Consider the following 26,709-nt stretch of genomic DNA (forward strand, 5'->3'; position numbering starts at 1 on the left):
ATGCCTCTCAGGATGGAGAGAATCTGCTCCCTCCTATCTAGCATCTGCCGTGACTCTGCTCCCAGACAACCCTCTCCCCCATTGTCAGGTCGCATCAGCCCATAAATATTTAAACAACATGTCATCAGATTATTATAACATATGATCTATAGCACTGATGTGCTGCAGTTCTGTGCATTTGGGCTTCATTTTCAGAATATCAAGACATAAAATATTTATGTATTTAGCCAACCACGAGATCTCACATTCTGTCTCATAATGCTGGGTGGTGGCGAGGCGCTGAACTGAGATGCGATGTGTGAAGGAGATGCCTTGTTCTCACGTCGCTTCCTAGGGCATCTGGATGGTTTCTGGTTCATTCTGGGGACGTCATCACGTGGCCTGGGGGGTTTGTCACAGCAAGCAGAGGCCAAGACTGAAAGAACCCATGAAAACCACTACAACTGGGGTCATTTTTATTGGTGTCTCCTTGGGCCCCTAGATCTGCACATAGTAGGTGTTCAGTAAATGTTGCCCAGGAAATAAAAGGATTCCCCGTGAGCCTGTGGCACTACCCAAGAGGCTGGCACACGGCAGGGATTCGGTCGTATTTCCGTTTAGTTCCCTGTACCAGGCCAGGCACACAGTGAGGCCTGGAGAACACAGCTAGATGGGCAGCAACTGAAAGGGACTGCCAGATGAAATTGTGACCAGATAAAAAACTTAATTAGCTCATAAACTAATGAGGGATAATGACTCTCTATCTGCTTGTCCGAATTAAGCTGTGCAAGACCCTCCTCCTGAGAAATACAGGCTCTCTGTAACCTGTAGTGGGTAGGGAAATGAGTTTTTCTGCATAATTAAATATCTTGATTGCTAACATTAGCACATCAGAGTGACCATATGTCCCGGAATTTTCAGCAGTGTGCAATTTCAAGGCTGCTGCCCTGTAAGCCGTTCAAGCATCCAGGAACTTTTCGCACACCAGCGACCCAAAGGCATCTTCCAACTCTCCTGTTTCCAATTGCCACTAAAATACTTTTACAGATCGCTGCCCTGGGGGGAATTGGGAAAGTGGGGTTAGCTGGTGCCTAACCTGTAAATGATCAATGCCTGCAGATACCACAAAAGTATGCCCACGGGGAAGCAGCTGGCTTGCAGTGTAGAATCTCCTCTGCACGCTTCCCCAGGAAGGTGGAGCAGGACCGCGTCAGATGCCTGTTTACCCCAGCAGCCTGCTCTGGTCTGGGCCTGCACAGGTGCTTAGCGGCCCCTTGCTGAGCAGCACTTCGAACCTGGCCATCAGTCTTATTCAGGTTGGTGATCCCAGTGCAGGCACGGCCCCTGGGAGGCACAGCACCCACTGCCCATCACCCCTTAGAGAAAACCACAGAACTGTCACAAATGCCATGCTGTCACCCCTGGGCTGGCTCCAAGAGCATGCAGTCCCCACCCCTGTCCCCAGCCTCTGCAGAGACAAAAATGAGACCGTCCTCACTTCCTGCTAGGCTCGCTGAGGAGGCTGGCATTTCAAACAAACACAAAAGGGCACTAAAATTCCTGGAGGAGACGAACAAAGGAAATGCACACGCACTGAGTCAGTGCACACTGGGGTCCTCTGTAACCGAATCCAGCCAGACTCTGCTGGACCGGCCAGGCCCCTGGGGATGGGCTCCCCTCCTCTGTGCCCTGTCTGCTGCCATGTGGTGCCCAGGGGTCCTGCCATCTGGGCTCCCACCCTGGTGGCCCACCAACGTCACATCAGCAAGGGTGTCACTACCTCTCACAATGCTGGTTTTCCTGTGTCTGGGTTGGGGAAGAATTCCAGATCCTGCTCATTTGCCAAACAGCAACCCTCCCCTTCCCCAGGCAAAAGAGGCCCAGTAAACCACACGGCATGCTGGACAGGAAATGCAGCTTTCGAGCTTGGTGTGTAGCTCAGTGGTAGAGCACATGCTTAGTGTGCATGAGGCCCTGGGTTCAATCCCTGGCACCTTAAAAACATGCAGCTCTAAGACATGGCACCAACCATTCCAATCATCAGAACCCTCACACACAGACACTAAGAGCCACCTCTGCAGAGAACGGAAACAGGAGGGAGCCCCCAAAGCCATGGGGCAGGTGCTTCCAGGGTTACGTTCTTCCCACAGGTGAGGATCCCTTACCTGAAATGCTTAGGACCAAAAGTGTTTTGGATTTCAGAGCCACTCGGAGTTTGGAATATTTGCACTGACTTTGAAAATCTGAAAATCTCAAATGCTCCAAAATCTGAAACTTTTGAGTGTCATTATCATCAAGCCACTGCTCAAACAGTTTCAGATAATTAACTGGCTTCCTACTATGTGCCAGGCACAGTGCTGGGCGCTGAGGATACAGATGTGGTCACAGGCCGTTCGGCACCATCCCCCTGCTGTGGCTTTCCTTTGTTGAGAAGCCCAGGGGCAGGGCCATCAGAGGACCTTTGTGTCAGCTGGGTCTTAGTAAGTTGCTAAGTTGCCCAGGCTGGACTCAAACTTGCCGCCCTCCGCCTCAGCCTCCCAGAGTGCTGGGATGACAGGTGTGTGCCACCATGCCCAGCTCCGAGGTATTCCTTGAGTGAATGGATGTCCCACACACCGCACACAGGCAGCCCTGGTTACCACAATAGAGTCTACTCAGCCCACCGACGATGGCACTGTTTCACCCACAGCCCAGGCCCAGAGGCCAGGACACCTTGGCCTGAAGCTGGGAGAGTGATGAGACTGAAGCCTCGGAGCAGCCACAGGTGTGGATGAGCCCTCAGGCTGGTCTTGGTTTCTCTCTCTTCCTCAGTGTCGCCATCTGGAAAACGGGAGACTTTCATGCTCTCCTTTTTGTATTAACCACCAGAATCCTGGTTCTTTTTTCCCCAAATAACATAAAATTAATTTTTTTTTTGGTGCTGCTAGGGATTGGATCCAGGGCCTTGCACAGGCTAAGCGAGTGCTCTACCATGAAGCAACACCCCCAGGCCCAAATTAACAATTGGTTCATTCACAAAGCTATGCACCCATCACCTTATCTAGTTCCAAATATTTTCATGACCCTGAAAGGAAGCCCAAACCCTACCTCCTTGCTCCTCATCCTCCCAGCCCTGGTCACCACCGATCCACCTCTGTCTTGACGGGCTTCTCTATTCTGGAGATTTCCCATAAGCACCTTCTCTTACAATGACTCCTGGACGAAACCTCCTTATGTAAACAGGTGACCAGAGGGCAGGGTGGCTTTCTGTCCCCCTCCCCAGAGCTTACACCCCTTATCCTCAGCGGCCTTTCAAGGGAGGCTCTGCTTCCAGGCCCCTTACTTTTCAGAATTCTATTTCTAGGCAGGCATGGTAGCACATACCTGTAATCCTAGCACTTGAGAGGCTGAAGCAGGAGGACTGCTGTGAGTTCGAGGACAGCCTGGACTACATAGTGAGTTTAAGGGCAGCCCGAACTACATAGCGAGACCCTGTCTCAAAAATCAAACAAAAATCCCCCAAAACAAAAAACCACCAAAGCCAGAATTCTATTCCCAAGGTTAGGTTTCTAAGCCAAATCACCCCAAGTGGTCCCTAAGAATGGAGGGTTAGGATGTCACCAGCCCATTTTCCAGGCAAGGGGTGGAGTCTGAGCCCACGTGTGACCCTCACATGAGGTGGGGAGGTGTCCACAGCCTGCTGCCCTCTCCTCACCACACAAGCCACTGGGCCTCAGGAGGGAAGAGCTGGAGTCCACAGAAGTCACCTCAGCAGGAGCGGCCATGTCTGGGGGACAAGGAGCTCCTTTCTCTCTCAGGGAGTGCTGGCCTGCAGGAACCCCAAACAGTTAAGCCCCAAACACAACGGACTCACTCAGGCCTCAGGTACGGAGCCTCTGAGGACTCTGGTGGGACAGGAGGGACAAGGTCGCACTGCCCCATGGCCTGCCTGGCTCTGCGACGGCCACTTCTCTCAAGCAGGGGCCACTGTGCAAATAATTAACAAAACATCTGCCGGCTTCATAACACACCAAGCCGCACAGCTCTCCGGGCCTCCACAGACCTTCTGGTCCTCGCCAAAACTTGGGGGGTTCGCTGTCCTCCCCTGGTGGGGGGCAAATATCGATTTGAAACATTTTCCTGAGACACCACAAGGCCCCCTGGCACTTAGTCCCTGCTCCTTTCCACATGGCCACTGTCTCTTTCCCGTACTTTGAGGTAATCATCAGAGAAAGTCTGTCAGAGGCAGCTGGAGGGGTTCCTGTCACCCCTCAAGACCCGTCGGGACCTCCTCAGAGGCACCAGAAGGGTTCCTGGCAAGGAGTTGACCCTCCTGGCTGTGCAATCCTGGGCAGGGCTTTAGTAATGAAATCCTCTCTACACCATTTCAGGGAACGACCCTTCAATACTCAGGAGGCGCTGAGCACTTCACTTAGTCCTTCCCCCCACTCTATGAGGTCATAAAAGTGTCCATTTTCTAGATGGGGAAACTGAGACTGAGCACAGTGACTGACCTGCTCATGAGTGGCAGGCCTGGGTGGAACTCAATCCTCACTCCATTTGGTGCTGAAGGTCAAGTTCCTGATGTGATATGACTGCCTCCTGGCCTTGGGGGCCTCAGTTTTCCTTCTATAAAATGGGCAACTAGGATAGATGGCAAGTCCGAAAGTCTACAATACATGGTCTTTTTGTTGTTGCGGTTGTTTTGTTTAGTTTTGTTTTGTTGAGACAGGGTCTCATTATGTAGTCCAGGCTGGCCTTGAACTCACAGGGATCCTCCTGCCTCAGCCTCTCCAGTGCTGGGATCAAAGGCATACACCACCCCCCTCTCTCTGGCACAGTGACTCTGGATTGTGCACCCACCAAATTCCTCCTTGAAGCTTGGACTGATCAGAACTGAAGGTCACTGGTAAAGTAATTGCCTTCCTTTGCAGGCCTCTTCCCAGAAATGCCAGTTTCAAAGGATCTGAGCACAAGGAACAGAGCAGGCAGGTGCTGGTAAAAGGCGCCGTGAACAAATTCCAACTCCGCCGCCTACCTGCAGTGAGGGCGCCTCTGAGGGTCTGAGGGATGAACCCCAGCAGCCTGATTCAAGCTGGGACAAGGTGGGGGTTCCTTAAACGGGCCTCTGTCCACCAGGGCCAGGCTGATTTTGAAGTGCAAGGGTTAAAGAGTTTGGGGAAAAGGCAGGCAGCAGGCTTCCCATGGCTGCTTCCCTCCCCACCCCATCAGAATTCCTTCACACTCTATGGAATTCCTACACAAAGCCCCTTTTTTCTCTTCTATGAGGTCAGCATCACGCAGATGTCTAAGAGAAAGAACAGCTCCATGTGAATCGGGCCATTGGAATGGATGCATTTCAGACCCTGGCAGCCCCACCTCCGCTTCCGATGGCCCCCGCCCTGTGCCCAGCTCCAGACAGAGGCCTGGGCTGCGACCCTGCTGAGTGCAAGCCAAGAAGCCTGGACATAAGTCCAGTGCCTGTGCCACCAAACCACACAAGAAATCTATGGAAAAAGCCAGAATTGGAGACGACAGTGCAGCCTGTGTTGTGGGTCTGTTTTCACACAGGCCAGTCCCGCTAAGAGGAACAACATCAAAATTCAAGGGCCGGGGATTTTGCTTAGTCCTTTGCAAGCACAAGGACCTGAGTTAGATCCCTGGTACCAAAAAAAAAAAAATTCAAGATCACACTCTGAACTCCAGTTCCCAGCGCCAGCATCACAGGAAATGACACCACTGACTGACGAGCCCCAGCGCCGTCTCCATCTGGACGTGGAGCTGGAGGAGGCCACTGGTTTAATGCAGGTTTGGCCAAAGGACCAACTATGTGTACGTCACCCGCCACAGAGAGAACTGGGTGACCCTGCTGACCTGGTTGTTTTTTTTTTTCCTTTTTCAACTAATATTTTCCCCCAAAGTTACCTTGCCATTACTCAGGAGTCAGAAATGAGAAGACGGCCAAATGCCAAAGTGCCACCAAGGCCTGTCACAGTCAGCACACCTGGTGTCCCTTGCTTGCTTGCTTCAAAGCCCTCTGCAGATAGGACCACCCCTCACATCGCAGCAGCCCAGAGCTCCAAGTTCCCGAGGGTTGGCTTGTGAAACTTCCACGGCCCATGAGCTTCACTTCCTAACAATGACAACAATGACGTCAGCAAAAAGAAAAAAAGAAAAAAATGTAGCAACAAGGACTATTTTTACCTCCCCAAATCACAGGCCAGACGGGAGAGAAATCCATCAATGCCAGAAATACGGCTGAGCCTTTGCACAAGATCTATTATTTCACACCTTAAATTAACGAATCTGGAAGCAATTTGCAAATGTTCTTCAATCTGCAGAGAAGACTTGGGAGAAAAGAAGAGAAAAACCTTTCCCCTTTGACACCAAAGGGCACTGGGTAGGGGCACAGCACAGCTCAAGCCATGCAGGTCCTCCTATTCGATGCATCGTCTCAGGTACAAGGCATCAGAAACCGAGATGGAAATGAGAATGAATGAGGAAACAGACAGGCCCAGGACTGAAATGACAAGTGACAAGAAGCCTTTAGACCCGATTTTGTCGTCAGATACTGTGGACAGAGTGCGGCCCAGGGCAGGGCCTCTGCCATCCCCAGGGCTGGAACACTGAGCTCTTCCTGAGGCAGCGTCCGGCTTCATCCCACACAAGCCCGGAGGTGGCAACCTGTGTCTAATCTTGGGTCATTCACCAGGGCCCTCCACCCTCCACCTCCCATGTTTGGTCCAATGCAAGAAGAGGAAGGAAATATTACTCTCTTTTTGACAATTGTTTTGACACTTCCCTTATGAAACCGATCCATGGCACTTGGAAAGGAAAGAAAATATGTAAACGGCAGCCCCTTCTCTCTGGTAGCTCTGGTCCTGGACACTGGCCATTTGTACCAGAGGTGGAAGAGCAGGAAGAGAAGCCTGCAGTGCCTCAGGAAGACCAAGCCAGAAGGCTGGAGCCCGGGGGCCTGAAGGAACCTGACTTTGCAGTGCATCGGAGAAGAGTACAAGCCAGCCAGACGTGTTTCACATTAAGAACTTTAATCCTGGAGTTGAAGAAGTGGGTTCAAATCTTGACTTTGCCATTTGCCAGTTTATGACCCTCCCCAAATGACTTAACCTGGCAAGCTTCCAAGTTCATTGGGCAGCCTATGGGCTCTGCTTAGAGAAACCCGAGTTCAAATCCAGAGGCCACTGAGTAGCACGTGACCTTTGACACCTGATGGAATTGCTCTGTACCCAGTTTCCTAATCTGTAAACTGGGCATCATTACATTCATCGTGTTGGTGAGCGGATGGAGTGAAATAAAACACTTCAAGCATTGAGCACCGTGCCCGGCACAAGGCATACCCTTAATAAATGGGGACCCATTTGTTGTAGCACACTCTGTGAGGCTGTTTTCTCATCTGTAAAACAGAGGGAATCCTCCCTATCTCTCAGTGAGAATTAATTGAATGAATGTGCATGAAAATCTTCAGCACCCAGACTGTGCACCTCAGAACTCAAATGTCACATCCTGGGTGTAAAGGAAATGGGAAGGGTTGGAAAGTCACACCAGTGACCAAGAGTCTGGCCACCACCCCCTCTCAACTCTGCCAGGGCCCAGGCTTGACCTCTCCATGCCAGGGAGGAGTGAGACCCCCAGAACAGTTCCCAGCACACATGAGGCGCCCCATAAATTTGTCTCCACCCCTCCTCCCCTGCTCAGTCCCACCCAAAACCCCCACTCCCATCCCCCACAGAGCCAGGCGCTCCATTTCTGGAAACCCAAACAGTTCTAACTTCAGACCGACCTGGCCACTGCCTAAGTCCGAGACCTGATTTTGTGGAGCTAGAAACTACTTTTTAGTCATTTCCAAAGCAGACGGACAGCAGAGGCTGACAAACCACAGGGACCGTTTTAAATCCCGGGCCTTTTCTTCTGGGAAGTTAGGCAAGAACCTTCCCAAATGTTTGCTGTGGGGCTCTCTGCCAGGGAGTGACTCATTCCCGGCTCCCCACAGGCATATTTTATTTGGGGGTGGGGGATCCAGGGAGCCCTGGGCCTTGATGGGGGAGGGGGAGGCAGCATTTCCAGCAAACCCAGAAGGTGGGTTTTTTTTTCATTTTGGGGGACAAAAAAGAAAAAGAATATTTCCTTCCAGGTTTTGTTTGCTGGAAGGCGGCATCCAAAGTTCAAGCTTAAGTCCTCCTGCTGGGAGGAGGCACCTCCAAACAGGCTCTGTGCCCCTTTCAATGAAATTCTTCTTCCATTAGCGACGCAGTTTTTAAACGCGCCTAGAAGGTTCCCGGGCATGCACAAGAAACTCCTGCAACGACGACATTTTCCCTCAGAAAGGCAAGCTGACTTGAACATGTAGGGGAGTGAGGGAGCTCTTGAGTTTCTAAAGTTTGTCTTAAAACAGTTGAGACTTTTGACAAAGACTGTCAACATTTATAAAGTGGACACAGAAAAACTTGTCAGAAAAACTGTAAGGTCAGCTCTTGGGAAACGTGTCCCAAGCTTGCTTTGACCAATTTGTTACCATCTTTGGGGCTCATATTTGGAGCCCAGACACTGTACAAATTAATCAGATCAATATTAAGTACTTAGCAGAACTGGCAGAGAGAAGCCCCCAGACACAAACAAGTGTCTCAGGGCTCCATATTCCCTAAGGCCAGACACTCCCCCACACCTGGGAACCAGGTCAGAATTTGACCTGGCTGGAGACCTGCTGAGCCAAAACAAAGCCAGGGAAACAGGGCGTTTAGGAAACGTGAACAGAAGTCCTCTGGTGTCCCATGAGGTGTCCACCCCAGCCCTGTGTCCCTCAGCCTGTGTGGCCATGGAGGGTCCCGCCAAGGCCTGGCTCCATGGCTTGCACCCCTACCAAGCTCATCTGGGAGTCACCAAATCAGGACGTGCACCCTCCCCGCGCCCTCACCGGGCCCGCTGATCTCCACGGGTTCCCTAGCATCAAGGCAGGAAGCAAGGCACATCACAGCCATTTGGCCTGGTGGGCGAAAAGTGTGTTTGTGGGGGAGGGGGGCTCAGCCTGGAGAGTAAACACACTCTCACATTCCCGCATACAAATGATACCCTCGTAAACACATATGCACACTTTTGCACTCGCTGACTCACACATGTGCACACGATCCCTTGTGAACATTCAGACATGTGGGCACACAGACTCCCAGAGATCCACGCTCGGTCAGGCTCAGAGCGCATACCCCCTGGCCCACTGTAAACACGCGACGCAGGGATAAACAGGGGCCAGAACCGTTTCCCGGGGATACACCAGCAGATCCCCGAGGTGCGCGCGCGCGCGTGCAGCACAACACACACCCGGGACAGATGGACACGCGCCCACGCACGCCGCCGCGCCGCCGAACGCGCCCTGTTTCCACCCGAACCCCAGCCTTGCTCGCTCCCGCGCGGCCCCGCGGCGCCTGGGTGCGCGCCCACGCGCCCACACCCGGCCAGGCCGCGGGGAGACGGCCTCGCGCCCCCTTCCCAGACTCGCGCGGCCCCGGCCCCGGCCACTCACCGGCGGGCGGCGGGATCGGCTGCGGCGGGAGCACCGGGCGCGAACAGCGGGCGCCGGCCCAGCGGCGGGTCCCACACGAGTTGGCGACTCTGCTCAGCCGGGTTCCGCCGCCGCCGCCGCCGCCGCCTGCGCGCGCCCTCCCAACCCCTCCCCTCCCCGCCGCGGAGCCGCGCCGCCCACTGCGCGCCGCCGCCACGCAGGCTCCGGGGGGCGCCGGGCTGCGCGCTTCCACGGCGGCCCCTCCCGCGGCGCCGCACTTGTGGGACCCCCAGTGATCTGCTCAGCCGGGCTCCCCCGCCCCAATTTCACAAAGGGGGAGACTGAGGCCCAGGGCAAGTCTGGGTCAGCAACCCGCCTCTCCCCAGGCTCCAGACACTTGCAGTGAGATCTGCAGTCAGTCAACCCCTGGACCTCTCCAACGCGTCTTTGGGGTCCCATCAGCCAACATTATTCCCATCACAGCTCCGGTCCGACTGAAACTGGAAGAGCTTCCTGTGCACCCCCTGAGCGCAGGCACTGAAGTAGTCTCCAAGGGTGTCCCCATGGAGAAGGCCCTGTTCCCAGCGCTCAGAGCCCCAGCACACCCACCCCCCCACCCCCCATGGAGCAGGGGCAGCAGGAGAAGCCTCCACGGGTGAGAGCTCCAGTCCCCTGCTTCACTTCCTCAGGAGAACTGCCCCCCACACACTGCCCAGAGCGCATGCTCCGTCCTGGGGCAGTTCCTCTTTCTACTTTTGCTGTTTCTGCCACACATTCCTCATGCCAGCCACCCAGAGTGGCAGCTGCTGAATGTGCCCCCACTGGCTGTGACCTATGACGACAGCCACAACCTGTGTGTACCAGACTTGCGGCTGCACACTGCCTGCCTTGTGTTCAGGCCCACAGCACTCTGTGAAGGAGGCAATGTGCTACCCTCTGCCCATTTCACAGGTGGGGTTAATAAGGCTCAGAAATGAAGCTTAGGAAAGCACTTACCCAAGGTCACCTGGGTGAGTGGTCGAGATGGAAGGGAGAGCGCAGACCGTCTAATTCCAGCACCTGCTCATCATGCTGGGCTCTGGGCTGCTGGAACAAGAAGGGGCCTCCAGGACAGCAGCCCAGAGGAGCCAGCCTGGTCTCGGCCCCTGTTGATGAAAATGTGGAAAAAGGGACCGTTCTGCAAACTGTTTAGTCGTTTAGCTGAGAATCTGTTTACAGCCTCACATCATACACACCACAATGTCATACAGACAGAAAAGTTAAATATAAGAAATAAACACCAAAAGATGGGCAGGTTGGCACATGCCCATAGTGCCAGCTATTCAGCAGGTTGAGGCAGGAGAATACAAGTTTAAGGCGAGCCTAGGCAACTGAGTGAGACCCTGTCTCAAAATTTTAAAATAAATACATAAATGAAGGGCTGGGATGTAGTTCAGCGCTCCATGTGTTCAATCCCTGGTACTGTGAATAACTAAATAAATATTGCAAAAAACAATAGAAAGAAACAGAAGCTCTGAGATAGTATACGGCAGGGTTGGTAGCCAAGCAGTGACTTGATTACATTTTAGCCACAAAGAGTTCATTCACTTGTTCACTGGTGACCTGTCATGCACCCGGCACCAGTGTAGGCACTGGGATATAATCATGAACAAAATCTAGCCCCGGCTCTCTTGGGCCCTCAACTTGGAGGAGGGCAGGGTAGGAGGAAGGCACTGGAAGTATCACAGTGGCATCTGTAAATCTGGTCTGGGAGAAGGACTCACTCTGTTCACCTGAGAGTTTCAGGGTTAGGCCGATATTTCATTATTTCTCTGCACAAGGGGAAGAAACACAGGCTTATGCCTTCCTTGTGCCTGGATCTTCGGAAGACATTTATGCTTTGCAATTCTCTTGGTGGTGGTGTCGTGGTTTCTGGGTTGGATGAAGAAACTGAGGCTCAGAAGCCAGGTGTGGTGCCACACACCTGTAATCCCAGCATTCAGGAGGCTGAAGCAGGAGTATCACCATGAGGTCAAGACTAGCCAGTGCTACATACTGAGTTCAAGGCCAGTCTGAACTATGTATCAGGACTCTGTCTTGAAAAAAGAAAAGAAACTGAGGCTCAGAGAAGGAAGGTGGCGTGACCCAGGATTTGCATTTACCCAAAGCCCATCGAGCACTCTTGTCAATAAGTAGGGCAGGGGACTGTGGAGGGGGAGGGGAGACATGGGACTTTTTTTTTTTGAGGCACCATCTCATTATATTTCTAAGACTGGCCTTGAACTCCTGGGTTCCAGCAATCCTCCTGCCTCAGCCTCCTGAGCAGCTGGGACACAGGTGTGTGCCACCTTGCCCAACTTTGATAATTGAATTTTGGGTGAAAAAGAGCCCCAGTTGTCCCAGGAGGTATCAACTGGCACTCACCATCCAGGTGTGATTATTCACAGTAGCCCCCTTACTCCAGAAGTGCTTGGCTTGGATGATCAACTTTGAGGCCACCCTGGTTGTATGCAAAGATCACTGCATTGGGGGGGTTCTTTTTTTACATAATGCCAAGTACAAAATGGGGGACCTTTATTGGCCCTGCTACCTGCCTGCTCTTCACCACTCCCTATGTGGCCCTAGCCAGTGTCCAACTGGCAAAAAGGGGCTGGGTCTCCAAGGGCCCTGTCCACCTTGGTCTTGCAGTGTTGCATGTGGCCCGGTGTACCCTGGGAAGTTTCTTAATGATCGCATACAGAACCAAGGCCCCACCCCACACCATTGTAGGGCTCACTTTTTAAAATAGCAAGTCTGTTTTGAGCTATTTTAATGTTTAAAATGTTTATTTCTTAAACAGATACTACTTGACCAAAGTTCAAAGCTCAATAGGTAGAGAAAGATATAAGGTTAAACGTGCCTTTAAACCCCTGCCCCTTGGCCCTAGAGGGAATCAGTGTTGCCAAACATGCTCTAATCTCAGTGTGTTTTGTGCAAGTATGGATGGATGGGTGGACGGGTGGACATACCTATGTGTCTATTTTTTCTTACTATTTTATATAAATGTTTGTAAACAACCCATTCTATCACATACCTTGTATTTTCTTCACCTCTTGGAGACCATTTTCTATCATTCCATAAAGAATTATGCCCTTTTTATGACTGCAGTATTTCAAAATGTGTGTATATAATCTCATGGAACAAACCCTGCTCTGTGGGAGATGATAGGAGTTCTAGCCATGGCTCCTGCCCTTAAGGACTTATGATCTTATAAGGGGACAAGAAAAACAAGACACTGGCAGGGCTATGAGAAGGAATCTTTCCATGCTCATTGTGAGGCTTGCCTTTGGGGCTAATATTCCTCAGTTCAGCTCCGGGCTGTCTCTTCTTTGTAGTGCAAGCTCACATCAGTCTCTTCTCCTTTCTGGGCCTGAGTTTCCTCGTTTGTTAAATGACAGCAGTCAGGCCCTCTTCTGGGATTGGAGTGGTCACCTGAGATTGTATTCCTACAAATGCTTTTTTTTTTTGGTACCGAGGATCGAACTCAGGTCCTTGCGCTTTCGAGGCAGGCGCCAGAACCACTGAGCTAAATCCCTGGCCCCCTACAAATGCTTAAAGGAGAGTAGAATGCTGTGGTCCCAGGAGGAAACGTGGGGAGACTTAGGGGAGAAGGAGAGGCTGAAAGGAATGGGCAAACTCTTTCTCCCTGGAGCATTCCGAGCCCAGGATCTGAGGATGGAGGGTCGCTCGCTCCCCGAGAGAGAACCTTGGACGCAGTTACCGCCTCCTGTCTCTGCCAGCTCCGGACTTCAGAGCAGTAACCCTCACCCCCTGCAGAAGCCCAGACCAGAGGACAACACAAGTTAACCAGCTTCCAGGGAGGCAGGAAGTCCCTCGGGGGATGGCAGATGGGACTTGTGGAGGCCCCGCAGCCAGCAAGAGGCAGAAACCCTGGCGATGCCATCCCTCCACTGAGGCCCTGCAGCTCTCCATGCTTCCTCTTCCCTGGCTCAGCTCGCAGATTCCACGCAGTGAACACCAAGACCTGCGTCCTTCTAGAACATTCCTTGACTGATCTTTTCAACTTCATTCTGAGGGGGTGACCGTCACCTGCTTCACAGAAGAGGAGATGGAGATGAACAGGCACAGACTTGATGGGGGAGCTGGAGATATCATCTTGGCCTTGAAGGTCTGTCTCTCTTTTGTTAATTGAGACAGGGTCTCTGTATGTAGTTCAGGTTGGCTTTGAACTCTCTGTGTACCCAGGCTGGTCTCAAACTCATAGCGATCCTCCTGCCTCACCTCCCAAGTGCTGGGATTATAGGAGTGCGCCACCACGCCTGGCTTGCTTCAGGTTTCTTTGAGAAGGGGCTTGCAGGGGTCTGGCCACTGCCATCCCAAACCCCCTCTGCGCCAGGCATGGGAGCAGTAGGGACTACACTGTCACCAGGAAAGGATATCCTTACCCTTCTTCACAGGACAGTCTTCAGGACTAGGTCCGAGCGGGCCCCTGTTTAGGGTGATTCCCCATGAAGCAGGGTGGAGTCTGGGCCCCTGAGGATCAGAAAAAAGAAAACCAAATTTGTGTGCATGACACAGAAGCCTTCAGACCTAGGACCCAGGGTGAACTCTCCACTTTGATCCTTTGGTTTCATGAGGAGCTGGCAGCTGTGTAGAAAGGAGATTGGGCGAAGCACCGTGACTTCACAGTGACAGAATGAGGAGGATGCCCGTAAGGCCTGTCTGTTCAGGTTCCTCCTGGCCTCACCACAGCATTGCTTCTTCCTGTGTGTGCAGCAGGACTCCTTCTAGTTTGTTTGTTTGTTTATTTGTTTGTTTTGAGACAAGCTCCCACTATATAATTCAGGCTGGCCTTGAACTCACTGTGTAAGCCAGGCTGGCCTCAAACTCATGGTGATCCTCCTGCCTCAGCCTCCTGAGTGCTGGGATCACAAGCATACACCACACCCAGCATGGACACTTCTGAAATAGGAATCACCACATCTCCTACCAGACAAAGTGGCGGGGGAGAATTCCTTCATGGCTCCCTCCGAAACAGAAAGTCAAGGGAAGAATGATACAGGAAGAGGAATCCTTGTTCCCATGGGCTGCCCCAGGAGAGAAAGCAGGGTGGGAGACAGGAAGGCAGGAGGAGGTCAGAGAGGAAACTGCTTCTGAGGCCTTTGCTTTGGCTTTTAATGGTGTTTTTAGTTTTGCAGTGCTGGGGATGGAACCTAGGGCTGCATGCGTGCTAGGCAAGTACTCTGACACAGAGCCACACCCCCAGGCCTTGGGAGGCCGTGGCTGAAATTGTACCAATGCCTACCAAGTCACAGCCGGAGAGTTTATATGTCCCCACAGGGTGGGTGGCAGTGTCACTTCCTTTTACAGGGACCCACAGAGCTAGCTATTTGCCTCATTTCCCTGCCTGATAAAAAAAGGCTCAGGGAGGTAAAATGACTTGCCCAAGGTCACACAGAGGGGTCAGAGTACAGCTGTACTTCACGGTGGATACGTAGATACAGTCAACTGGAAAGGTAATGATACCGTGTGATACTCCCTGACACTGGCAGATCCCATCCTATAGGCCTGCATCTTAAAACGAGTCCACTTGTTGGCCAGGGATTTAGCTCAGTGATGCTGTCAACTGCCTTGAAAGGGCAAGGTCTCAAGTTCAATCCCTGGTACCAAAAAAACCAAACAAACAAGAATCCATTTGTAAGGTTTGCCTATTTCTGCAGTATACAGGGGTGACTGAAACATACAGTGAATACTTTTTTTTAACACACTTAGCCCATGTTCTTGCCACTTTCTATATGAAATCTGATAAACGCAGTGAATGCTGCTGCCCAGCACCATGCAATGGAAAGGCAGGCTCGTCAAAACAGCACAGTGCTTCCTCATCCACCTTATTCACTCGATCTGGCAGTGTGACTTCCAGCTCTTCCCCAAAGTCAAAATGCTCCCACTATGGCTAATTTCGAGTTACCAACAACCACCTCGCAATTCCCACATATTAAACAAGCCACTTTTTGTGTGTGTGTGGTAATAGGATGGAACCCAGGGCCTTGCACATGTGAGGCCAGCTCTATGCCACTGAGTATAGCCCCAGCCCCATGAGCAGCCCTTGCTTAACAATCAGCTCCCACCAGCCAGTGCAAACCACCTCTAGCCACCACTGGTCCTATCTGTCCCCATCCAGGCTGTATAAATGGGTGGGTCTGTCTCAGAGCCTTAACAGTCAATTTTCCTTTTGCAGGAGCTCAGAAAACAATATCCTAAAGTACTACTTACTGAGTATAGTACTTGAAACCAAAGGAGGTTGGAAGGTCTCGTAGCTGCCTTAGAGCCGGATTTTCTCCCTCTGGCCCCTCTTGCTTCTTTCTCCCGTAAGGCAAGTGGTAGATAATAGAATTCTTCCCTAAGGCAAATCCCAGAAACCAGAATCTCTTTTTTCCAAATCCAAACAGAAACTGCAAAACTCTCCTCACCTTCCCCTGCCTTTCTAACCAGGAGCTGGCCACAAGGAGAGGATCCCTCCGACCTTGATCTGATAGCAGTTCATAAGGCCCTCATTCTGGGGGTCCCATCCCACACCCAGGAGGTAGGAATGTGCACACGGAGACTGAGAAGCATCCGGACTGGCCTGTTTCCATTAGCTCACGTCTTTTTGTCCAATCACATTTCCACACTGCTGCTAGCCGGGGGGCGTGGTGGTGTAAACCTGTAATCCCAGTACTCAGGAGGCTGAGGCAGGAAGATTGCTGCAAATTCAAGGCCAGCCTGGGCCATAGTCGGTTCAAGGGCAGCCTGGATTACAAAGCAAAACTGTCTCAAAAAACAACAGGACAACAAACCACAAAGAAAAGAAAAACATTTGTTCATGCTTCCTTGAGCTTATGCATAAAATAATCATTTTTTAAAAAAAAAATCTGTGTATATTCCCTCGTGTCTTTGAGTTTTCGCTCTGAAGGCTCTTGTGTTCCATAAAACTATCCCTAATGGAACTGTTCTGCTTGTCTCTTGTTAACATGTCTGTTGTTAGGGTGCTGGCTGTCACCCTTGAGGTGGGGAGGAAAGGGACCACCCTATTCTACCCCGTAAGAAAGAAGGAAGGCCGCCAGGCCTAAGCTTTGCAGCAGCACCACCATGACGGAGAAACGAAGGCTCACGAAAGTGATGTCTACTGGCCACAGTCTCTCAGAAACTCAGTGGCAGTGTCAGGACCAAGTCTAGACCGGCATGACAGGACTCTACGAAGCAATACCTCATCTTAGGAAGATGGGGTCTGATGTAACAAGTTGTATCCCCTTCTTGGGCTTCAGTTTCCTCATCTGTAGGAGAAGGAATTGGACACATTCATTTCTCATGTTCCTTTGGAGCTTAATGAGCAAGGACTATCATATTTCAAGAGGATAAGCCAGGTGTGGTGGCATGTGCCTGAAAACCCAGCACTCGGAAGGCAGACACAGGAGGATCACTGTGAGTTTGAGGCCAGCTTGGGCTACATAGTAAGACCCTGTTTCAAAAACACAAAACAAATTTCAAGAAGGTAGAGAGGATGGGGTGGGGTTTATGCCAATGGGGTGCAAAAGTGCTCAGTGGGTGGAATTCATAGTTGAGCAGGGCGGGGTGTGCTGCACCCTGGAAACGGAGGCCCGGAGGCTGTGTGCTGCTATGGAACCAGCCTGCACGTGAACCCCGGCCCCTCCAGTTCCAGGCTGTGTGACCTTGGGCTAGTAGCTTCACCCCTCTGGTTGGTTTTTGGTCCTGCTGTCTGTCCTGTTGTCCAGAAGCCTCAGAGGGCACTGACGGAACACCCTGTGAGAAGCTTAGCACTTGGTAGACATGGCCTTGCCAACTGTCATGACCGCTTTCTTTTTCCAGGCCCTCTCCCTAAGTGGGTTTAAGCCAAAGCCAATGCTCTTCGCTGCTGACCCAGAGCAGCTGAGATGGGAGCAGAGGTCTTAGGTTTTTGTTTCCTCAAAGCCAAAGTGGAGCCCCTCTCTCTGGCTGCCTGGGCCACCTCCTCGGACCTGCACTGTGGGCTGGGCAGCCTGGGTTTCTGAGAGCTGTGTTCCTAGAGGAGACATTAAGCATGGAGGAATGCAGGGGGCCTTCCAGAGAAGCAGTCTGGGGAAGAGTCCCAGACCTGGCCAGCTGCAGCCCAGCCCAGCCCCCAGCAGAGAGAAAGGGGAGGGACATGGAAAGAGGCTGGCCCTCTGCTCCCAGGGGCCTTCCTGTACTCCGAGGCTGAGAATTCATGCACGGGGAGCACCGGGAGCCAAGAATTTAGGCTGGTTGAAAAGTAATGAGGAGATGGTTATTATGGGGACCCAGAATATCCATGGACCAGGCTCCCTGTGCAAGGGCACTTCCAGTGCAAATGGAAGGAGCTGGAAATTTATTGAGCAGCTGCCGCCTTCTCAGCATCATAAAAGCCTATTTACTTGCATGACCCAACTGTAATGGGCCTGTTCCCAGCCAGAGACCAGTCTCAACAGGAAGTCCCATCCCAGAAAAAGAGAAGCAGCCACCACCAGCAAGCTGAGCCCTGGGATCATAAAAGGTTATCTCACCAAATGCAGCTCCAAAATGCTGCAAAGCAAAGCAGCTATTTTCTGAGGTTCTTGGGGGCCCTGGGAAGGGCAATGGTCAGGACATTACAGAAGGGCTTCTGAGAGCCAGCTGAGCACCTGACACCCTGTCTCCCAGGCCCCTCCTCCTGGCACCTGCTTATGCCCCCCTCTCCTGTCCCCCTCTCCATCCTCCATCTCAATTTCTGTGTCTCCAAATTCTCCTTTCCCCAGGACAGCCCAGGTTTATGGCTGTTCAGTACCAATAGCTCCTCCTTTCATGCTCAAAGTGTCCCTGGAGAAAAATAAATGACGGTCCCCTCCTCACTGGCCACTGACGTCCAGCATCAGCAAAAGCCAGGCTGAGCGGGCTTCCTGCTCTACTTTTATTGCCTGTCTCCAGGGCCGGAGTTTCCTTTTAGTCCATATGACACTGACCTTGCCACTCAACTCCCCATTCTGCAGGTGAGGACACAGAGTGCCTGTGGTTAGCACTGAGTTCAACATCCAGCGCCTTTTCGAAGCTGGGATTCAAGCAGCTGTGTTGGTCCGAACCCTTCCTGTTTCCTGTGTTGTAGGGGTGATTGGTGTGGGACATTCCTCATCTCCAAGGGAGAAACTGGCAGGCTCTCTTGTGCTGCAGGCCTGAAGAGAGTTTGTGCCTGATTCAAGGTCACACAGTAGCTGGATATGGTGGTACATGCCTGTAATCTTAGCACTTGGGGAGGCTGAGGAAGGAGGATTACAAGTTCAAGTCCAGCCTGGGCAACTTAACAGCTTAGTGAGATCCTGCTTCAAAATTTAAAAAAAATTTTTAAAAAATTGTTTAAAAGGCTGAGGGTAGTCAGTGTGAAGGACCTAGGTCCAATTCCCAATATTGCAAAACAGAAAAAAAGAAATCAAATAGTGCATAAGCAACAAGCAGGGTTTGTACTAGAATAAGGCATCTCATTCTCAAAATATCCTGAAGTTTTTCCTGTGCAGACAGAAGCCTCAGTACTTCCCACTGCAGAGGTGGGATCCAGAGCCAGGCGAGTCTGGGCCATCAGTGTCTCCACTGCCACTATGTTGGTCCCACCCCTACATCTGCATGTCTGCCTCAGTTTCCCTAAATTCTCTTTAGAGCCCCTTGACTGAGCTGCTCTTCCTAGCCCACCATTGACAGCCCTTCTCCCAAAGATAAGGCCTGGCCTCAGACCCCAGTCCAGCTCTGCCCACAGGTGATGTCACCGGCCTGAGAGGCAAGTAGTGTCCAGACCCCAATGTTTCCATGGCAGTGCCTGTTCCTCCGTCAGTGCTGTGTCAGAGATGTCCTGACCGTGTCCCCTCCACTAGTGCAGTTCAAGATCCTCTCTACACTCTCTCCTGCCCTTCCCTCAGGTGCAGCCATACCTGGCCAAGTATTGAGCTCAGAAATGGTGCATGAGCCTGTAATCCCAGCACTCAGGAAGCTGAGTCAGGAGGATCACTGCAGGTTCGAGGCCAACCTGAATTACACAGTGAGACCCTGTCTCAAAAAAAAAAAAAAAAAATTAGTGCCCAGATTGGGAGGCCCACAAGCAAAGTCCCTCTGACTTTCTCTTCCCCTCTTGTCCCTCACCCACCCTCTTCCCAAGCAAGCCATGGAAACAAATTCCTCTTCCCCAAGGCAGGTCCTACAAACCAGAACTTCTTGTGACCCAAAGCCAGCCATGACCCTAAAAATATCACTGATAACCTGCCTTTCTGTGTAAGAGCTGGCCATGAGTAGTTCCCCACCTACCTTGTTTGACTGTAAGCCATGAGACCCCAGTTCCAGAAAGGGCTGTGCCCCACACCAGGAGGAGAAAACATTAGCCCGGAGGGGCCAAAAAGCATGTGAACAGACAGACATTGCCGGGTTTCTCCACTGTCTGTTTCCAGGAGCTCACACTCTTCTGTCTAATCACGTTTCTATACCGCTGTCCCTGCATCACTCAACCTAAGGGTAAGAATGGATTGTCCAACAAGAGTCTTTGGGGCTTCACACTGAAGCTCTTGCGCCATGTAAACGGTGATCAAATAAAAGTGCTCTGCTTCCCTCTTGTTAACCTGCCTTTTGTTCCAGGGCTGCGTGTCAGAGGAGTGCTTAGGATTGGTGGGAAAGGGATTTATCAGGGTCATCCGGATTCAATACCTGCTGCTCGGCTCTTGCTCTCCCCACCCGTCATCCATCAGGACCCAGGGCACTAATAATTAATTAGCTGGTAGACACAGAGAGGTCCTATGGATGGTTTATAGTGGATAGCCTTTCTAACTCCTCAGAGACTGGACTTCCCTCTGTGAAGTGTTCCCTGGCCCCAGGCAGGGTCATCCTTCCCTCTCCTGGACTGGGCCAAGCTCTGTCCCATGTGCTGCTCCTGATCTGCTTGTCTCCCTAGACCTCGAGCTCCGAGGGCCAAGTCAGTGCCCAGGTGAGAGCTCCGTGGAAGGGGGTTTCTAGGACTGGAAGATCCTGGGCAACCTCTTACTAGCTCCTGTTCTCTGTGGGGAGTGCTTCCTGTGTGTCACATTGTCATGTGCCCTCATATCAGCTCATCCTTTCTGTCTGGTGAGTATCAGTCCCATTTTATTTTTATTTCATATTATTTATTCATTTCTTATGAGATAAGGTCTTGCTATGTAGTTCAGGTTGGCCTTTAACTTACTATGTAGCCCAGGCTGGCCTCAAACTCATAGCAATTCTCCTGCCTCAGCTTCCTGAGTGCCAGGATTGTAGGCATGCAGCATCGTCCCCAACTTGGTCCCATTTTATAGATGGAGAAATTGAAGTGCAGAAAGGCGAGGAAAATCAGCCAAGGTCGCACAGCAAGTAAGTGATGTAGAACTAGGTCTAAATCTGAAGTCCTTGCTCTTCCCATCCCTCTCTTTCAACCGCAGGCAGTTTGGGCAAGCGCAGTCTGGGCTCAGCAGACTCTGCCAGGCCTGGAGACCCTGCTCAGGACAGCAGGGGCTCGGGGGAGAGGGACAGAGCCCTACCCCACCCACTTGCTGGGGCCCAGGTCAGGAGGCCCCCCCAGGATGGGCAACCCCTTTCCCTGAGACCCCGTCTCAGGCCAAGCTAATCCTGGCCTTTGGCTGCCCTTCCTGGAAATTCCAGACAGGATACTCGGAAGCAGTTCTGTGAAAGATGTGGGACTTTCCAGGACAAACCAAAAAGAGAAGACACAGTGTCCCTCTCCGGGGGTCACATGAGTGCGGTTGGCTGAGAATGTCCCCTCTGACCCAGACTCCACTCACACGCCCCACCTTTGTTCCTCTCGGGAGGATTCAGCAGGGTGGCTTGATCATGAGATCTGGGTTCAAATTCTAGCCCGGTGCCTTACTTGTGACTTTGAAAAGCTGGTTTGCCTCTCTGACCTTTCATCTGTAAATGAAGGGATTTGGGGGTAAGATTCAACAGTGAGTGCCTGGCCGAGCGTCGATGTTCCTTCCACTGAAAGGGACCAAATTAGTTTCTAGATCATCGCTGCTCCTTGGAGAAAGTCTGTCCTCCCTGTCCTTCCCTGACAGTCCTGGTAACCTACAGAGTCCCCAGGAAAATCTCCAGTTGCCTTGCTGTCGAAAGCTCTGGCTTCACCTCTGGGCTCCGTGGGCAGGGAAATCCCACCTGCCCTTCTCTCTGCTGTCCGGGTTTTCTCCCTCCAAGCCCTCGTGGGAAGCCCTGGCTGCTTTCAGATGAGGCAATTGTCCCAGAGAAAATCCCTGTGCCCTGCAAACCACAGAGACCTGAGTCCTGCCACCTCCACCTCCCAAGATTGGGCTCCCACTTCACGGAACCTAGCGGAGCTGCAAAGCCGATATCTGAAGATCGAAGTGTACTGAACAGTCTCGGCTGAGGATTTACTGTCACTTGGTTTAAACCGCCAGCTCTCTTGTGCGTGTGGTAAACGGGTCTTGCTTTACAGACTTCAAACTCCACACACCTCCCTGTACCTTGCTAGAGCCACCTTCGGGCCCTGAGGTGCGGGCATTTAAAGAGAACGAGATCTCCACAGATTCATACCCAGTACCTTACCGGTGCCTGACAGGGAAGCCTATCATTCCCCTTTTCCTGTCAGAGAGACTGAGGCCCACGGGCAGAAATGGCTCACCTCGGCCCTGAACTAGAGTGAGCGCTCCTGGGGCTCCTCTCTCTCTTCCTGTCACTGCAGAGTTTAAAGCCTTCTCCCTGCTCAGAGGTGTCCCCTATGGTCACTCTGTGGGCCCAGCCTGGAGTCCACAGCCCAACAATGACACCCACAGTTCCACATGCTGGCCTCCACCCCCTTCTCAGCCCCACTTCCCAGGACCCCCTGGGCCCTTGGATGTGACCGAGACTCGCTGCCCATGTCAGCTCCTCTGTCTGAAAGCTGCAGATGGGGGCGAGCATGGTGGTGACGTAAGGACAGAAGTTATCAATGGACGCTGAGTCCCAGGCCCAGGAGAGGATGAGGCAGGTGAGGCATCCAGGGATAAAATGTGAGGAGGGAGAGTCAGAGTGGCCACTGAGCCAGCAATTCCACGCTTGGTTTATACCCAAAGGAACTGAAAATGGCTGTTCAAAAATAAAGAAAGAAAGAAAGAAAGAAACTCATGCACAAATGTTCTAATGTTCGTAGCGGCATTATTCATGATAGTCAAGAAGTAGAAATAATTAAAATATCCACTAAGAAATGACTGGATAAACATGATGTGGTCTACACAGACAGCGCAACATTATTCAGCCACCAAAAGCGACAGAGCACTGACACGTGTCACAACACAGGGGCACCCAAACACACTATGCTAAGGAAGAAAGCCCATGAAAAGCACCGTATGTTGCTGAGGAGTGTGATCATTACGCCTGTAATCCCAGCACACAGGAGGCTGAGGCAGGAAGATTGCCACAAATTTGAGGCCAGCCTGGGGTACATAGAAGACTCTGTCTCAAAAAGCCAAAAAATAAAAACAAAAATTCACATATTGTATGATTCTGTTTATGTAAAAATGCCCAGAATAGGCAAACCTATAGGGATAAAAAGTAGATTTTAAAAAAAAACCCTATAACTTTAAAATAGTCTAATTGGCAAATTTGATGTCACGTGTATTTTCCTCAAGATGAAAATATAAGCTGCGCTCACTCTCAGGGCCCAAGCTGTGCTGGCTGCCCTGGGCCAGCCCCTCCGTGGACCTTGTAGTCCAAGACCCCGCACCCTATCATCGGGCCCTGGGGTCCACAGCGTGCATGTGGCAAAGGCAGCTCTGGGCCACCTTCTGATTTCTCCCATGCCCACCAGACCCCGGCAGCATCCTTTCTCTGGCAGCTAATGCTGCCACCAGCTGATGCACAAAAGGGACATTTGGTTAAAGCAGGCAAAGATGAGGACCTGGGAAGAGGAACTACTTGGAGACAGCCACAAAACACTGGGAGAGAAGAAAAATACAGAGCTAGGAAACAGAGGAAGGAGAAGAATCACTAGGACCGATGTTTTAAAAAGCTCCTTGATTGAGATATTATCCTCACATCCTACAATTCACCCACTTAAAATGTAAAATTTGGGCCGGGGATTTAGCTCAGTGGTGGCGCTGCCTGCCTCGCATGCGGAAGGTCCCGGGTTCGATCCCTGGCACCAAAAAGAAGTGTAAAATTCCACACTTCAAAAAAGAATGCAGTTTCAGATCTGTGCAGCCATCTCTCACCGTCAACTTTAGGACATTTTCATCAGCAGAAGAGAAACCATCCCTCACCCAGCTCTAGGCAACTAGGAATCTACTTTCCTTGCGCCTGGATTTGCCTGTTTCAGAAATTTCATACAAACGGAATCCCACGATATGGGCTCTTTTGTGACTGACTCCTGTCACTTAGCGTAATGTTCTCATGGTTCTTCCATTAACTAAATAAAAAACTGTCTATTTTCCAATGTGGTTGTACAATTTCTGCACCAATATGTGTTCTGCTTGTTTTAAATCTTCACCAGCCCTTGGTATTGTTAAAAATTTTTAATTTTAGCTGATCTGAAGCTAGAAGGTGGCATATACCTGTAATTCCCACACTTGGGAGGCTGAGGCAGGAGGATTGCTTCAAGTTTGAAGCCAGCCTGGGCTACATAGTGAGTTCAAGGCCAGCCTGGACTACATAGTGAAAACCTGTTTGAAAAAAACAAAACAAAACAATTTTTAAAAAGCTACTCTGTAAGTGTGGAGTGCTAGCTTAGCATGGTTTTAATTTCCATCTAAGAATGGTAATAAACATTTTATGCCCTTATTTTCTAGCCATATATCTTTTTTTGAGAAATGTCTCTCCAGAGCCATTGCTCATTTGCTCATTTTATTACTTGGTGGTTTGTCTTCTTATTATTTATTTATGTTATTTTAAAATTCTGGATACCAGTTATTTACCAGACATTTTTTCCCAGTGTTTGGTTTGTCTTTTCATTTTCTTAACAATGACTTTCAGAAAGCAGATGTATTCAGTTTTGAGGAAGTCCAATTTATCGATTTTTGTCTTTTATGGTTTATGCTATTTGCATTCTGTTTAAGAAATCTTTTTTTTTTTTGGTACCTGGGATTAAACTCAGGACCTTGCACTTAAGAAATCTTTATCAAGGTCACAAAGGTATTTTCCTATGTTATCTTTTAGAAGTTTTATATTTTGCATTTACGTCTATGATCTATTCTGAGTTAATTTTTGTATGTTGTGAGGGTTAAGGTTCTTTTGGATTGTTTTGGATATGCATGTCTGATTGTTTCTCCATTATTTATTTTTAAAAGTTCTTTCTCCCTTGAATCACTTTGATCTCTTGTAAAAAAAAAAAATCAGCGATCCAAATATGTCTTGGTCTTTTTTTGTTTTGTTTTGTTTTTGGTACCGGGGATCGAGCTCGGGTCCTTGTGCTTGCGGAGCAGGCGGCGACACCACCGAGCTAAATCCCCGGCCCTCTTGATCTCTTTTTAAATGCTCGATTTTGTTCCATTGGCCCTAGGTCAAATTTTATGCCATTACTATACTGTTTGGAAATTTTTTCTTAAAAATTTATGGGCCTATTTCAGGTCCTTTGAATTTTCATATATAATATAGAATCCATTTTTCAATATCTACAAAAAAGACTGTTAGATTTGATTAGGATTGTATTGAACATTAATCAATAGAGGAAGAATTGATATAATTCCCTAGAATTACTAATATTTTGTTAAATTATCGAGTCTTCTCCATGAACATGGTATATCTTTCCACATATTTAGGTCATCTTGGATTTACCTTGGCAATTATCTTCAGTTTTCAGTGTACAAATCCTATTTCATTAGACTTAGCTCTTAATTTTTCATGTGTTTCATGCTCTTGCAAGTATTGGGTTTTTATTTGAGTTTTACATATTAGACCTATATCCTGTAACCTTGCTAAACTCTTTGTTTATATTAGCCTTTTTATAGATTTTGGGAATTTTCCTACATAGATGAACATGTTCTCTACAAATTTGGGTTTATTTATTTATTTAGAGATACTGGGTGTTTACTTATTTACTTGCTTTCTTATTTTACTGTACTGGTTAGGACATTTGGGGTACAATGACAACAGTGGAGGTCCTTCCTTGGATTGTTCCCAACCTCAGGGGAAAAACAGGGTGACCTGGAACTCATTATGTAGCCCAGGTTGGCCTCAAACTCCTGGGCAATCCTCTTGCCTCAGCTTCCTGAGTGCTGGGATTACAGGGGTGCACCGCCATGCCCAGTCAAAAGCATTGTCTTTATCACCCCTGAGGGCACCATGAGCTATACTGTAGAGGCTCTTTATCAGTTTGTTGAAGGTCTTGTCTATGTCTACTTTCTATTTTTTCTTAAAAATCACAAGTAGATTTCAAATTTTATCAAATGCTTTCTCTTCATGTATTAAGATCATTTGGTTTTTCTTTTTAAATCTATTGATATGATAAATTACATTGATTTTTTTAACATTGGCCCAAACTTGTATCACTCCTGTGACAGACCCTGCTTTGTCTTAGAAGTGTTATTCTTTTTATATGTTGCTAGGTTTGTTTTGCTAATATTTTGTTGGAGGTTTTGTCTTTGTATTTGTGAGGGGTATGAGTCTCCAGTTTTCTTTTCTTACGATGTCCTCACCATGCTTTAGTCTCAGGGTAATTCTGATCTCATGTAATTAGTTTGGAGTTATACCTTCCTGATCTATGCTCTGGAGGAGCACAGTACTGGTGAAATTAATATTATTCACTGGTAAAATTTGCCAGTGAAGTCATCTGGGTCTGAAATTTTTTTCATGGGAAAAATTTTCCAACTATGAATTTGTATTTCTTCGTAGGACTATGAGGGTTTATCTATTTCCTTTTGAATGGACTGTGGTAGTTTGTATCTTTAAAGAAATTTACTCAAAATAAAAAATAAAATTAAAAAAAAAAGAAATTTACTCACTTTATCTAAGTTGTCAAATTTATGGTCATAATAGTCCCTTATTATATCTTTAATGTTCTTAGGATCTGAAGGCAGAGCCTCTCTTCATTTTTTTTTTTTTTTGGTACTGGGGATGGAACTCGGGTCCTTGTGCTTTCGAGGCAAGCGGCGGAACCACTGAGCTAAATCCCTGGCCCGATTTACTGATTTTGTTGACATTTTCAAAGAACAAAATTGTGGTTTCATTTCTTTTCTCCATTGCTTTTTTTTTCAGTTTTCTATTCATTAATTTCTGCTATTATCTTTATTCTTTCTTTTGTG

General features: G+C 49.8%; 1 protein-coding gene and 1 non-coding gene across 3 annotated transcripts in view; one reads left to right on the plus strand and one right to left on the minus strand.

Moving 5' to 3' along the window:
• Positions 1-10,172, minus strand: part of Nek6 (NIMA related kinase 6) — a 69,025-nt gene extending 58,853 nt beyond the window's left edge. The window contains exon 1 of one of the 2 annotated variants that reach the window (XM_087183219.1): positions 9,874-10,172. The gene's annotated coding sequence lies outside the window, so the exon portion shown is untranslated. Of the gene's footprint in view, positions 1-9,493; positions 9,631-9,873 lie in introns of those variants that run through there. The other variant, XM_004849399.4, reaches the window with a different exon arrangement.
• Positions 1,907-1,978, plus strand: Trnat-agu (transfer RNA threonine (anticodon AGU)). The gene has a single exon. It is a non-coding gene; the product is annotated as a tRNA-Thr (tRNA).
• Positions 10,173-26,709: the final 16,537 nt, after the last annotated feature.

This window comes from Heterocephalus glaber, unplaced genomic scaffold, assembly GCF_053883595.1.
Source record: "Heterocephalus glaber isolate CG9 unplaced genomic scaffold, H.glaber_assembly_v1.0 deba00001479, whole genome shotgun sequence".
NCBI classification, from domain to species: domain Eukaryota; kingdom Metazoa; phylum Chordata; class Mammalia; order Rodentia; family Bathyergidae; genus Heterocephalus; species Heterocephalus glaber.